The sequence below is a fragment of the Gracilinanus agilis genome, chromosome 1, assembly GCF_016433145.1.
Source record: "Gracilinanus agilis isolate LMUSP501 chromosome 1, AgileGrace, whole genome shotgun sequence".
Lineage (NCBI taxonomy): Eukaryota > Metazoa > Chordata > Mammalia > Didelphimorphia > Didelphidae > Gracilinanus > Gracilinanus agilis.
The window spans coordinates 444,447,823-444,461,400 of NC_058130.1; the positions used below are offsets into that span (position 1 = coordinate 444,447,823).

At 33.4% G+C, this 13,578-nt stretch overlaps 1 pseudogene; it reads right to left on the minus strand.

The window, feature by feature from the left end:
- Window positions 1-6,773: 6,773 nt before the first annotated feature.
- On the minus strand, window positions 6,774-8,011 carry LOC123231600 (annotated as a pseudogene).
- Window positions 8,012-13,578: the final 5,567 nt, after the last annotated feature.

Here is a 13,578-nt window from a genome sequence, read left to right on the forward strand (position 1 = left end):
GAAAAATCAATGACCACCAAAAAAAGAGAAAATTGTAGAATATTTTTAGAGGAATGCAATTTTATCATTTTCAAGAACTTATAGTATCTAAATTGTTGGGTAACCATAGATTAGAATATAAGATTTAAATGATACAATAAACATAATTTGCAATTAGCAGACATTGTGTGAATGAAAATGGGCACTGCTAAATTTCTTAATATTGTTTTCTAAAAGTTAATAAGATCTACACTGGAAACTTATTTATGTTTTTAATTTACTCAGAAAACTCTCATATATATTACAAAGGTTTGTAGACATTTTCCAATATCTTTCATTTCTTTTGCTTTCTTTCAGAAAGGATTTTGGGAATTGGTAAGTAAACCTGAGATGAAGCCTTGACCCTATGAAAATATCTTAATGCGCAAAGCAAATAACAAATCAATTTGTAGGGATATTAGCTATAGGAATGATCTTTGGAAAGTGAAGAATTAATTTGGAGTCTCAATTTGATCAATAGATTATGATGCAATGATGATTTGGGATAAATTACCAGGAAAAAGAAAAACTATTAAGTTTTTCTTTGTTTTTTTTTCCCCTTGCCTAGTTGGGAAAGATTATAGCAAAATGCCAAATATCATTAAAACAGTTTTTCCTTACCTTCTATCTTGTGAGTTTTGTCTATTTTACTTCTTAAATTCTTCACAAAAGAATCTCCACATATAATTGGGATCATCTTCACTTTGTTCTGATATATGATTTCCATCAGAATCTTCATTTTGTCCACCTATCACTATTCCCTCTTACCATACAATCAAGCTACGTACTTTGGAAATCATACAAAGCTGAGTCAATGGAATGTCTATGTGGATGTTTAATATGTAGTATAGGGTCATATTAGAAATCTGCTAATTATTTCCTCTTGAAAATTTACCATTATTTTCATCAGCTATACTACTCCCTAGTTTCACTCCAACCTGGTTCTACACATGGAACTTCATTCTCCTGTATTATCCTATTTTTAAACAAATTTCCATAGTCTTCTTTTTTTCCTATGACTTCATATTATAGGAAGTGTATTTCTTCCATGAGGGTACTATAAATAGACATACATATGGGATGGGATGGATTACTCTAGAGGAGAATATCCATTAATCATTAGAATTCACTTCAGGAGGAAATGCAGCCAAAATGGTGGTGTAAAAGCAGCAATCTAGTGGCCTTTCCTAAAATTCTACTCTGAACAACTTTAAAATAATTTCTCAAATCGTATTTTGAGTTGCAAAGCTAACAAAACATCAGAATGTGAACTTTTTCTAGCATGAGACCAATTAGGAGATCACCAGGAGACATTTATTACATAGGTTGAGGAACACAGCAGTAGGACCTGGAGACAACTTGCACAGCTAAAGCAGCAGCAGCAGCAGCAGCTCTGGGACCTCCCAGGTCAGAGATTGTGAGGGGATCTGAAGATTGATCTGAAAGAGATTTCAGGAGACCCTTTAATGGTAGTAGGTACATATGGTACTGATTGGGAATTCTTTTGGCCACAAGCAGTCCTGGCTCATGGTTAGAGGGCAAAAAGAGCCCAAAGAGCCCTTGCAGTCACTAACATAGGTGCAGTGACCCAATTTCCAGTTCCAAGGTAGAGAGAAGCACTAGCACTTGTGGCTACAAATGAGCAGGAGACTTGAACAGTTTCACCAACAAGAGGAACAGTACAGCTTGTGGCTGAAGCAGAACAAAGGCACTTTCGGGATAAATATAAGAGCAAAAGCCAGGAGAGCAATGACCAAACAATTTACAGAACACCAGATTAGCTCTGAAAACTTAGCATCCCAGGAAGATCTGAGGCTTGAGACAATGCCTCCCCATCCCCAGAATAAGTGCCCAATTTTGACATTAAGTTCAACAAGTGTTGGAAAGGATTGAAAACAAACAAACAAATAAGTTGGACCTAAAAAGTTACTACAGTGGCAGGGAAATAAAGATGCAAATTCAGAAAAAAATACCAGTGTGAAAACCTCAAGAAGCAAAGCCTCAAAGAACAACACTTTATGGACTTAAGCCCAACAATAACTCCTAGAGGAGTTAAAGAAACAAATAAAAATCATAAGAAAAATTAAAGGTACATGTCACCTTAGTTTATCATGCAAGCACAAAAAGTACTGAATAAAATAAAACTTTAAGAAAAATTGTTTGATGATAAAAGAATCACAGAATTCCCTGAAGAAAAGATGTCTTACAAAGCAGATGAGGCCAAATAGAAAAGAATATACACGGACTCAATAAAGAAAATAGTCCCTTAAAAAATGAAAAAAAAGAATAAATGTTCAGTATCACATTGGAAAAACAATTCATCTGGAAAATAGATTTAGTATTTGTAATTAAGAATTATTGAACTATTTGAAAGCCATGATAAAAAAAAAAGCCAAGAAATCATAGCTGAAGAAATCATCAAGTAACACTTCCTTAATCTTAGATCCAAAGGGTAAAATAAAAATTAGAAGTATACACCAATCACTTTCTAAAATAGAACAAAAAAAATTAATTCCAGGTAATATTACAACCAAATTCCAGGGCTTCCATATCAAGAATGAAATACTACAAGAAGTTAGAAATGCAGTCAGGATCACACAAGATCTAGTAGCTTCCACTTATGAGGAGTAAGTCATGTGATGTGAAAGTAAAAGCCATGTAATGTGATATTCCAGATAGAAATGGAACTAGAACTATAGTGAGTAAAAACATACCCAGCAAAACTTAATATAATACTCAGAGGAAAACATGGACATTTAATCAAAAGGACTTTGATGCTTTTTTGATGAAAAGTCCAGAGCTGAATAGAAAATTTGATATTCAAAAACAAGACTCAAGAGAACCATAATAAGGTAAACATGAAAGAGTAATTTTATGGGTCTCAGTAAAGTTAAAATGTTCACATTCCTATATGGGAAGATGATGCATTAAACTTCTAAGAGTGGGAGATACCCGATTCAAATCTGGCCTTAAACAATTCTCATTTGTGTGACCCCACGCAAGTCACCTAACATGAGTTAGCAATCCCTTATCATTCTTCTGCCTTAGAACCAAATTGTTATTAATTAGAGAAATGCAAAATGAAACAACTCTGAGATACCACCTTACACCTGTCAGATTTGCTAATAAAACAAAAAAGAAGAATGGTAAATGTGGGAAGCAATGTGGAGAAACTGAGATACTAGTACACTGCTGATGAAATTGTGAACTGATATAACCATTTTCTAGAGCAATTGGGATAAAATTTTACATACCATTTGATCTAACAGTACAACTTTTAAATCTGTATTTCAAAGAGGTAAAAAATAAGAGAAAAGGACTTTTATACAAAAAAATATATTATCTATAAATATATTATTTCTCTACACACATAAATTATTATTTTCAGAATTCTCTATAAATGCAGATCAATATAATGAATACATTAAAATGAATGAATCATTTGTTAACGCCTTCCTTTTATCAAGAATGTTTCTAATCTCTATAGAAATTTTAATATGTAATGCAGATTCAAAATGAACTAATATTGTAAATGTAAGAAATAGCATAAATGGGAGATTTCATATGCAGATCAAAAAGATAGATCCTGTGGTCCTAATGTTTCAGACATATATCTGGATATAGATATGGATAGATATGTAGCTAGAGCTATAGAGATAAATATAGATTTAGATGGATATCTATATAGCCATCTGTATCTATTTTTATAAAGACATCCATCCATATATGTATATGTGTACATAAGTATATATGTATTTGTAAACAGATTTATGTGAATGTCTGTATATATGTACATGTGTCTACTTGTGTGGCTGTTTATCACCACCCTCTAACATAATACTTAGTACATAGTATATAAAAATAAATGTTTCCATTCACTTGCTCATATTTTTACTAATTTATTCATTTGTTGATTCTGCCATAATTCATATGAGGATAGAAATAAAAAAGGTCCGAGAAAAAATCTTTACAAATACTAACATATAATAATAGAAAAATAAAACTTTTTTAAAAGGTGAAACATAAAAATGTGAAACATAATTAACACTTCTGAAAGGTATTGCACTTTGTGATGGAAGAGACTTGGTTTAAAGTGCAGCTTGAAGAAGGATCACCTACAGAATGTGATGTCTTCCAAATGTGTCCATTTGTACCGTGCTGTTTGCATCAAATTCTATAACAGTACAGGACGTCCTGAAAGAATCTTTAAAACACTCAAGCAACTTGATAAAATTATTCAGATGATGTGTGATAATGAGGAAGAAGAAACATAAGTATGAGAAGGATTATATAGTCCATATAGCTATTTAATTATATGGATAACACATAGAGCTTAACTATGAATTAATAAATACATAGATATATGAGAGACAAATAGATAGACATGCATACATACAGAGAAATATACACAAAAGTTTGAGTCTAAGTTTACATGGAATTACCAGAATTCCTTACAAATGTAGACCGATATATTAACGAATGAATTAAAAAATGAAAGAAATATATTTACTAACAACTTGTTATCTGTCAAGAAAGATTCCAAGTACAAGGGAAACTTTTAAAAATACAATCCATATTTACAACAAGTTAGTATTCTAAATGTAGGAAACAGCACAAATAAAAGAATTTAGGTGAAGGGCAGATGGATAGCTACCATGTTCTTAAGGTTTTAGATGCAGAGTAGACAGCAAGACTCCAATTTGATAGTAGGCTGGTGGAATGTGGACCATGGGGAACCTGAAACATCTGCTTTGTAATTAATCATGGGAAACTGAGATTGATAGATCCCTAATTATGTTCTACTATTTTTCAGAAATGGAACTTGAACTTAAATCCCCTTGACTCCTAGATAAAGCATTCATCAATTTCTACCATATGATGTTGCCTAATACTCATGCACCTCTATACCTCCTTACCTCCCTACCTATCTGCTTATCTATCTATCTATCTATCTATCTATCTATCTATCTATCTATCTATCTATCTATCTATCTATCTATCTATCTGTCTATCTGTCTATCTGTCTATCTGTCTATCTATAACTATCTGAGGCAGTTAGTTGGTGTGGTGATTAGACTGCCAGACATGGATTCAAGAAAATATGAGTTTAAATCTGACAGACATTGATTAGCTATGTGACCCTGGGAAAACCACTTTATCTTCATTTCAGTTTCCTAAATTCTCAAACATGGATAATAATAAAAAATGTTCTGTCCTGGATCGAATATTTGTAAAGAACTTAGCACAGTTTATGACACATAGTTGGTGTTACATAAATGCTAACTATTGATAACTATTTTTCCATCCTTGCTTCCTTATCTCTGCATATGTATATGCATATTTTTCCATAAACATGCATATAAATACATACATATACATTCACACATAAATGCATTTACATATTCAGGAATTCAAAGAATTATAGCTCAGTTTTAAGCTCTTAAAGCTTAAACAACACACAAATACATATGTATATAGTAGTGCATATATAGATTACATAGAATCTTTAGGTATCAAAGAGTAGTAATTTAAACCATTTTGTGGGGTAAAAAAGACACCCTATTTGGGAGGAAAGGTATGGCAAAACTGGACAGTAAATTCAAAAGCAGAGGCATCATCTGGCCAACAAAAGTCTGTAGAGTCAAAGCTATGGTTTTTCCAGTAGCAAAGTATGACTAAGAGTTGGAGTGTAAGGAAAACTGAATGTCACAGAATCAATGCTTTTGAAGAATTTTGAGTCCCTTGGACAGCAAGGAAATCAAATTAACCAATACATAAAGAAGTCACTTTAGACCATTCATTGAAATTTCAAATACTGAAAGTGAAGTTTAAATGCTTTGATTACATAATAACAGGAATCGCTGGAAAAGACTGATGTTGAGTGGCATTGAAGGCAAAAGGAAAAGCAGATGACAAAGGATGAGATAGATAGATAGCGTCAGGGAAGCAATGAACATGAATTTGGACAGAATTAGAGAGAAAGTGGAGGATGGAAAGAGTGTGCTATGGTTTATGTCAAAAAGAGTTAGACACAACTAAACAATGAAAAGAAATGCCAGTAAGTTAGGATTTTTGAGCATCTTATCATATAAAGAAAGTTTTCCTAATGAACAAATTTGAGTATCTTTCTTAGGGCAGCAATGAATTCTCTTCTCTGCATATTTTTAAGTCAAGATTAAATGACCATTTGTCAGGATGTTGTCAAGACAAATTAATATTTCTGGAAGGAAATCAGATGATGCCTTGTCAATCTGATCTATGATTTCATTAGTCCAACAGAGATGGGTAAACTTTTTAAAGAAAGGGCCAAAGGAAAGGAAATGCTCATCTGTCGGTCTCTTTCTAAGGCAACTCTTTCGAAGTTTCATTGTATTGCATCCTACTCATTGTATTTGTCAGATTAGGAATAATGTCTCGGGCCAGATAGAACATTTAAGGCATTGTTGGCTTACAAGGCCAGTATTTTTATTAAATTACTTGGACAGTTAGGGGTATTTGGGTTGGAGTATATAGTTCTCCAATATTCCTGCTAGTGGTATAAGGATGAGGATGGTGGTGAAGTATGAGATTGAGGCTACTTGGCCAATGATGATGAATGGTTGTTCTACAGGTTGACCTCCAATTCATGTGAGGATAAATAGGTTGGCTGTAAGAATTCAGAATAGGGTTTGTGAAATTGGTCGGAACATAAGGCTTCGTTGTTTAGACGTGTGGAGGAAGGGGACTACTAACAGAAAAAGGATAGATGCTAGTAGTGCTAGTACTCCCCCTAGTTTATTAGGGATTGATCGGAGGATGGCGTATGCGAAAAGGAAGTATCATTCTGGTTTAATGTGGGGTGGGGTGTTTAGTGGGTTGGCCGGTGTAAAGTTGTCTGGATCTCCTAATATATCTGGGGAGAATAAGGCTAATGACAGGAGGGTGAGGATTATAAGGATGAGTCCTAGGATGTCTTTAATGGTGTAGTAGGGGTGGAATGGAATTTTATCTGAGTCAGGATTAATTCCTGTTGGGTTGCTGGAGCCTGTTTCCTGGAGGAATAGTAGGTGGACAACGACTAAGGCTAGGAAAATGAAGGGTAGGATAAAGTGGAAGGCAAAGAATCGGGTTAATGTTGCTTTATCTACGGAAAAGCCACCTCAGATTCATTCAACTAAGGTTGTGCCGATGTAAGGAATGGCTGATAGGAGGTTAGTAATAACAGTGGCCCCTCAGAATGACATTTGTCCTCATGGGAGGACATATCCAACAAATGCGGTTGCTATAACTGTTAGGAGTAGGATTACTCCGATGTTTCAGGTTTCTTTGAATAGGTAGGATCCGTAGTAGATTCCTCGTCCTACATGGAGGAATAGGCATATGAAGAATATAGATGCTCCATTTGCGTGTAGATTGCGAATCAGTCAACCGTAGTTTACATCTCGACAGATGTGGGCTACTGATGAGAAAGCTGTTAGTGTGTCTGATGTGTAGTGTATAGCTAGGAATAGTCCTGTAAGGATTTGGATGATTAGGCAGATTCCTAAGAGAGATCCAAAATTTCATCAGGTTGAAATGTTAGAGGGTGCAGGGAGGTCAATAAAGGAGTGGTTAATAATTTTTGCAAGGGGGTGAGTTTTTCGTAGGTTGGTCATTAAGTTTTTGTAGTTGAAATACAACAATGCTTTTTCATGCCATAGGTTATGGTTAAAGTCCATGCTAAAATAATAAAAATGATAATTATTTTTTTTTATTTCTTTGTTATTAATCTTAGGGTTTGTAGCTTTTGCTTCTAAGCCTTCTCCGGTATATGGGGGGTTAAGTTTGGTTGCTAGTGGGGGTTTAGGCTGTGCGGTGGTGGTGTGTTTAAAAGATGTATTTTTAGGGTTAGTTGTTTTTTTAGTCTACTTAGGTGGTATGTTAGTAGTTTTTGGTTACACTGCTGCTATGGCTACAGAAGAGTTTCCGGAGACATGAATTGGAAATGTTGTGGCTATAAGTATGTTATTGTTTGTTTTATTGATGGAAGCAGTATGATATTATTTGTCTGGAGAAGTTCATATTAATATAGCCATTGAGTTGTTTGATTTTGCTGGGACCCATTGTATTGGTCAAGATTTTAATGGTGTTTCATTATTGTACTGATGTGGTGGTTGAGCTTTAGCTTTGTTAGGGTGGATTTTATTTATTACTATCTATGTTGTATTAGAAGTTGTTCGTGGGCGGAGATTATATAAGTGCTAAAATGAGTGTTATTGAGACAAGAAAAGATAGGAAGTATGTTTTTATTAGTCCTTTTTGAGCTGAGGAAAGTTTTGAAGATGCTAAGGAGTGAGTATAAGCTTGACCTTTAGGTCCTGCTTTCTCGTATCAGTTAAGATCAATTAGTATGGTAGCAATTCGTTGACCTATAAATAGGTTTATTAGGGGAGTCAATCGATGAATAATGTGAGTGAAGTAGCCTAGTAAATTAGAGAAGAAGACAGTATGGTTAGTTGAGTTTATGAGTTTATTGCTAAGAGAGTTTAGTTCTATGCCGATTAAAAGGCCCAGAAGGGTGACTATTAGGGCAGATAGTTTGATTATGGTTGGCATGGTTATGGAGATGGATGATGTCCGCTGGCCATAGTTTGCCCATCACTGGTCTAGGATGAGAAAAGTTCCTTTACAAATACAGTTTGGAATCTTCTTTGGAAATTATAGTGTTAGACTGCTGATTGAGAAGTGAGAAATTATTTGACTTGTCCTGGGACACAGAATTTCAACGCATGTCAGAAAGAGGAGAATAAACTAGTTTTTCCAGCTTCAATTATTCTATATAATACTTTGTACATAATAGGTAGTTTGTTTTTTTAATTAAATGAGCTAAATTCTAATGCAACAATTTGATATTAAAGTACTTTTCACCTTAGAATATTTCTTTTCAAATTTTTATCAATATTGTTTACATTCTTTAGGATTTTGCTTTAATCTTCACTGTCTTTTTCTCTTACTTTTTAGTTTTAGGTTTTTTAGATCAAATGCAGATAATATAATCTTAGTGGTTTTATGATTTTTATCATACAGATTTGGTATTCTATTTTTTCTCAAGGAATTATTTTATGTTCCAACTAACATCAAAGACCAACTTCTTATAGCATAGTGTTACATAATGTTCAATCACCTCTTTAAATAGTAGATGAACAGATGTTAAGAGGTTTTTCCAAAAATATATGAAAAAATATAACTTTTGAACTTTTAACAAATTATATGTAACATTCAGAATTTTTCAGTGAAATACTGCAATAAAATATTAGAAAATATTAGTCTCTTTTCCATATATATAATTTATATTTGTATAATTTTTTCTTTTCTTTTTACCCTCAGGACCATGACTCTAAATACATTCCCAAACCAATTCTGTAATTAAGTATTTATAGTTCAGTGTGAACAGGAAGCAATCAAAATTTCGAGCTGAATTTATTTTCTTCTCCATTACCGTCAAATTACTTGAACTGCTAATTGTAAGAATATGATGCCAAGGTACTCAGATCTCAAAATTTTCTTCAGTCTCTTTTCCCTTTGTGATACAAGAAATTGAGCTCACTGTTGGGTCTTTCCTTTTATTTTTAATGATATTTATTATCCATGTCCATTTTGACACTATGAAATACTTTTTAAGCAAAGAAAAATGGAATTTTACTGCCATTACCAACACCAGGAAAAGAAAGGAAAAGAAAAAAAGCAATGAACAAGCAAGAAATCTCAAAATCAATTTTTTATTTCAGCTGGAATGATGATTAGCATAAAACATGTTGTCAGAGGAAGTTGAGACTTTGGCCCTTTGTAGTTCATAAGATCTTTTTTTATTCTTGTTTTTCAAGCAGATGAATATTCTGGGAAGAATGGCATTTAAGTACAATGGGGATAACAGCCTCTCTTTAAGAGCTTGGATAATGTGCTTGCAAATTCACAGCATCTCAGTTTTTGATGGAAATTTTTACATTGGAAATGTTACATCTAATTTTTATATGCCAAAGAATAATCCATGTTTGAAAATAAATGATGTGAACATAGCATACAGAAGAACCCTTTGCTCACAGCCTGTAGCAGCAAATAGATTTAAGAAGACCAGCTGGCTCCTGACTGCGATTCCCCCATGGTCCTACTGAAAGGTCTGTTCCCAGTGGTTAAAGCCATTCCCTTTTATTGTTTCTGACAAGCATAGCAGTCTAGTAACAGGTGTTAGAATCAGCCTGAAAAAAAAGAGAAGGGGGGGAAAAGTAATGATGAAAAACAACCAAAAATTGGCAGACTATATTGACTCATCCTTGTCATTTTGATTATATTTTCCTAGATAACCAACTATGCTACAAGGAAATCATGCTAAAAATAAGGAAAACAATGCAGAAGAGTATCTTATATTCCACAGAAAGAACTTGAATTCATCATGGCTATCTATCAAGTATCATTGATATATTTTAGTTGTTTCTAAAAAGCATGCGATTGGCTGCCCTTTCACTATTCATGGCTACACTCAAAGTTTATCAAGACATCACTAAAAGTATTTCCCAGGAAGATGCCTGATTTGCTGAAGAGGCAAAAATAACAGTCTATATATGCTAAAGAAAGTCATAATCTCCTGAAGTCCCAGTATTGTAGATTCTGGATAAGGTGATCATTAGAGTTTTTTCAAGCTAGTATTTTGTGCTAATGACAAGCTATTCCTAATGGGAAGTCAAAACATGTTCAGTGAGATATAAGAGATTATTGAACTCAGATTCAAGAAATGTTCCTTTAATTCTTGGCTCTGATCATTAATAACATCATAAAATTGGATAAGTTACCTAACCTCTCTTAGTCTCAATCTTCTCATTTATCAATGGGAAAAATGATGTGTCACTTTGTATCTTGCAGAACTGAAAGAAATTGATTTGTAAACCCTAAAGTACTAGATGAAACTAAACTTTTATAAAATAAATGTGAAACATTTTGAACTAATAGGTGAACACTAACAGATGTTAACCAAAAATCCATAATTTAATGTTTTTAATTGTCAAGCTTTTATTTGCATTATTATATGTAGGTGATTATTTTGTTAAATATTTAGATTTAAAATGGTTCATATAATTTCCGTCTCATTTAAGGAAAAATTTATTTTGAACACAGAACATGTCCATTTTAATCTTAATTAAAACATAAAGATGAAGTGAAAATTCAAGTAATATTGAGTATACGCAAAATGATGTAGCTTTGACTTAATGGCCTGCCCACATCATAAATCTCTCAACTAATCTTGAAAATTGGGATAGGAAGTATATGTTTAATTTAAAATTCTATTTGCTTTGAGGAAATAATTGATACTATTGTATCAATATCTGGAGCAGATTTACAAGAATTGGGAAGATCATGTGAATTCTTTTAATCAATTACAAAAGGAAGCTTTTATCTTTTAAACGATGAGAAACACTTAATAAAATATCAGATCTATCATTTGCTCTTGAAAATCTCAAAGTCTCTGGCCATAGGCAATACAAACATATCCTCTGATAAAGAAAGTACTCACACATCAGATTGCTCAATTACTCTGAGTGATATTTGATATTGTGAGTGATATTCAAAAGATCATGGTAGATGAAGGAGATAGTATAGGAATGCAGATGTCCAAATTTTGCCCCACTTTTTTTAAGCAAAAAAATACTTTATAGACTTTAGACCTCAGAGTTTACCTTCATTCCTGGTAAAATTCTAGAAAAAAAATCTTTAAAGAAAAGATTAGTAAATGACTTTTGGTCTAGAACAATGATACCAAAGCTAACATTTATCCTAATGCGAAACCATATTGATATGTAACAAGCTGTAGTTCTATTACCACAGAGAGGTATTGTGTGTTATAGTAAATTGAGATTTGGTCCCTGAATGACAGCCAGCTGTCAAGCCTTCCCTATGATAAACATGGGTTCCTAGTATTTCATTCACTTAATGCTCCTCGCAATTCTTTAAGGCTAAAATTTGCAGACAACATGTGAATCTCAATTAGCAGTCCCAAATTCCCAAGACAGTATTTCTAAGTTGTACTATAACTTCATACTGAGCCCTCCACAATAGAGTAAACTAATGGAAAAGATGTTCTGTTATGTAACTTAGGCAGGGTAATAGAGATAGGTTAAAGCCCAATCCTTTAATACTCCAATGAGAAAATAAAATTCGACAGTTAAGGGTTCAAAAATTTAAAGGTAAAAAAGAATTTAGATGTCATCTAGTCTATCCTCTCCATTTTAGATATGAAAAATATGAATTGAGTGATGTGCTCAAGGTCACACAAAACACTACTCTGGAATAAATTAAGCTGTGAGATTTTTAAAAAATGAAGAAAATAATGTCATTTATGGAAATTTAAACTGTAGTTTCTGAAGCAACCCAATAAAAATTTACAAACTGATAGAATATTGAAGTTTCCCACTTTCGTCTCTGAAACCTTCTGTCATTAAGAACATGGCTGTGTTCTTCTTTCCCAAGTCATTCCTATACTATAAACCAGTGATGGGCAAACTACACCCACGGGCCAGATGCAGGCCCCAGAAATGTTCTATCTGGCCACGTGACATTACTCCTAATCTGACGAATACAATGAGTAGGATACAATACAATGAAACTTCAAAAGAGTTGCCTTAGAAACAGACTGACGGATGAGCATTTTCATTCCTTTGGCCTCCTCTTTAAAAATTTTGCCCGTAACTGCTATAAACAATGAGTTTGTAGACTCTTTCCAAATCCCTTACTCTAATAGGTACTCAAAAAGCTAATAGTTTAGAAATGTTTATTTAAAAGTCCCCAACAAAAAATAATTAATTTCTTCTCTTTGAAGGTGAATTTTTCATTATTTTTATTTTGGAGTAATGAGTTTGCATAGTGTTATTAGTGGGAAATCTTTTAAGAAAGATCATATTCCAAATAATCATTTCAGTTTGGAGACTTAACCACCCATTCTTTTTCCCATTTCAGTATTAGCATGTATTTCAGATAATATTCTTGTAGTTTTCCCTTGTAGAAAATTGGAATGATCTTTAATGCCCTTTTTTAAAATAGCAGTTCTTGACTTTTTGATAACCCTATTCAACTCCTTCCCACTGCTGCCTGATGCATGCTGATTTGAGCTGCAGTGCAAATACTGAGATATTTTAATTACAGATCCAAGCAAGATAAGGGACATTGACTTCAGAGCAAGCCAACAGAACAGACAGTTTAGCTGACAATGTAGATACACATAATCTGTGATGCTCTTTAGCAAGTTGATTGACTGGACAAGTAAGCAAATTTCTACAGATGCTTATCCTTTATTTGACTGTGTATCCTCTGGAAATATTTTGAATGGCCCTGCACAGCAACATTCATTTTAGTAGAATTTCTGCAAAAGGTCAAAAAACACAAGGCAAATTGTAACAAACAACTGTGTCAGACTAATATTAACATACAAATACTAGCTTACAACTAGTCAAGGCCTAATGAAACATACACATTTCTTGACACAAAGGTTTCCATGCATTTAGGTCCTCTGACCATTTTTCTCTTGGGGAGATTATAACTAAGCATATGTTGTCT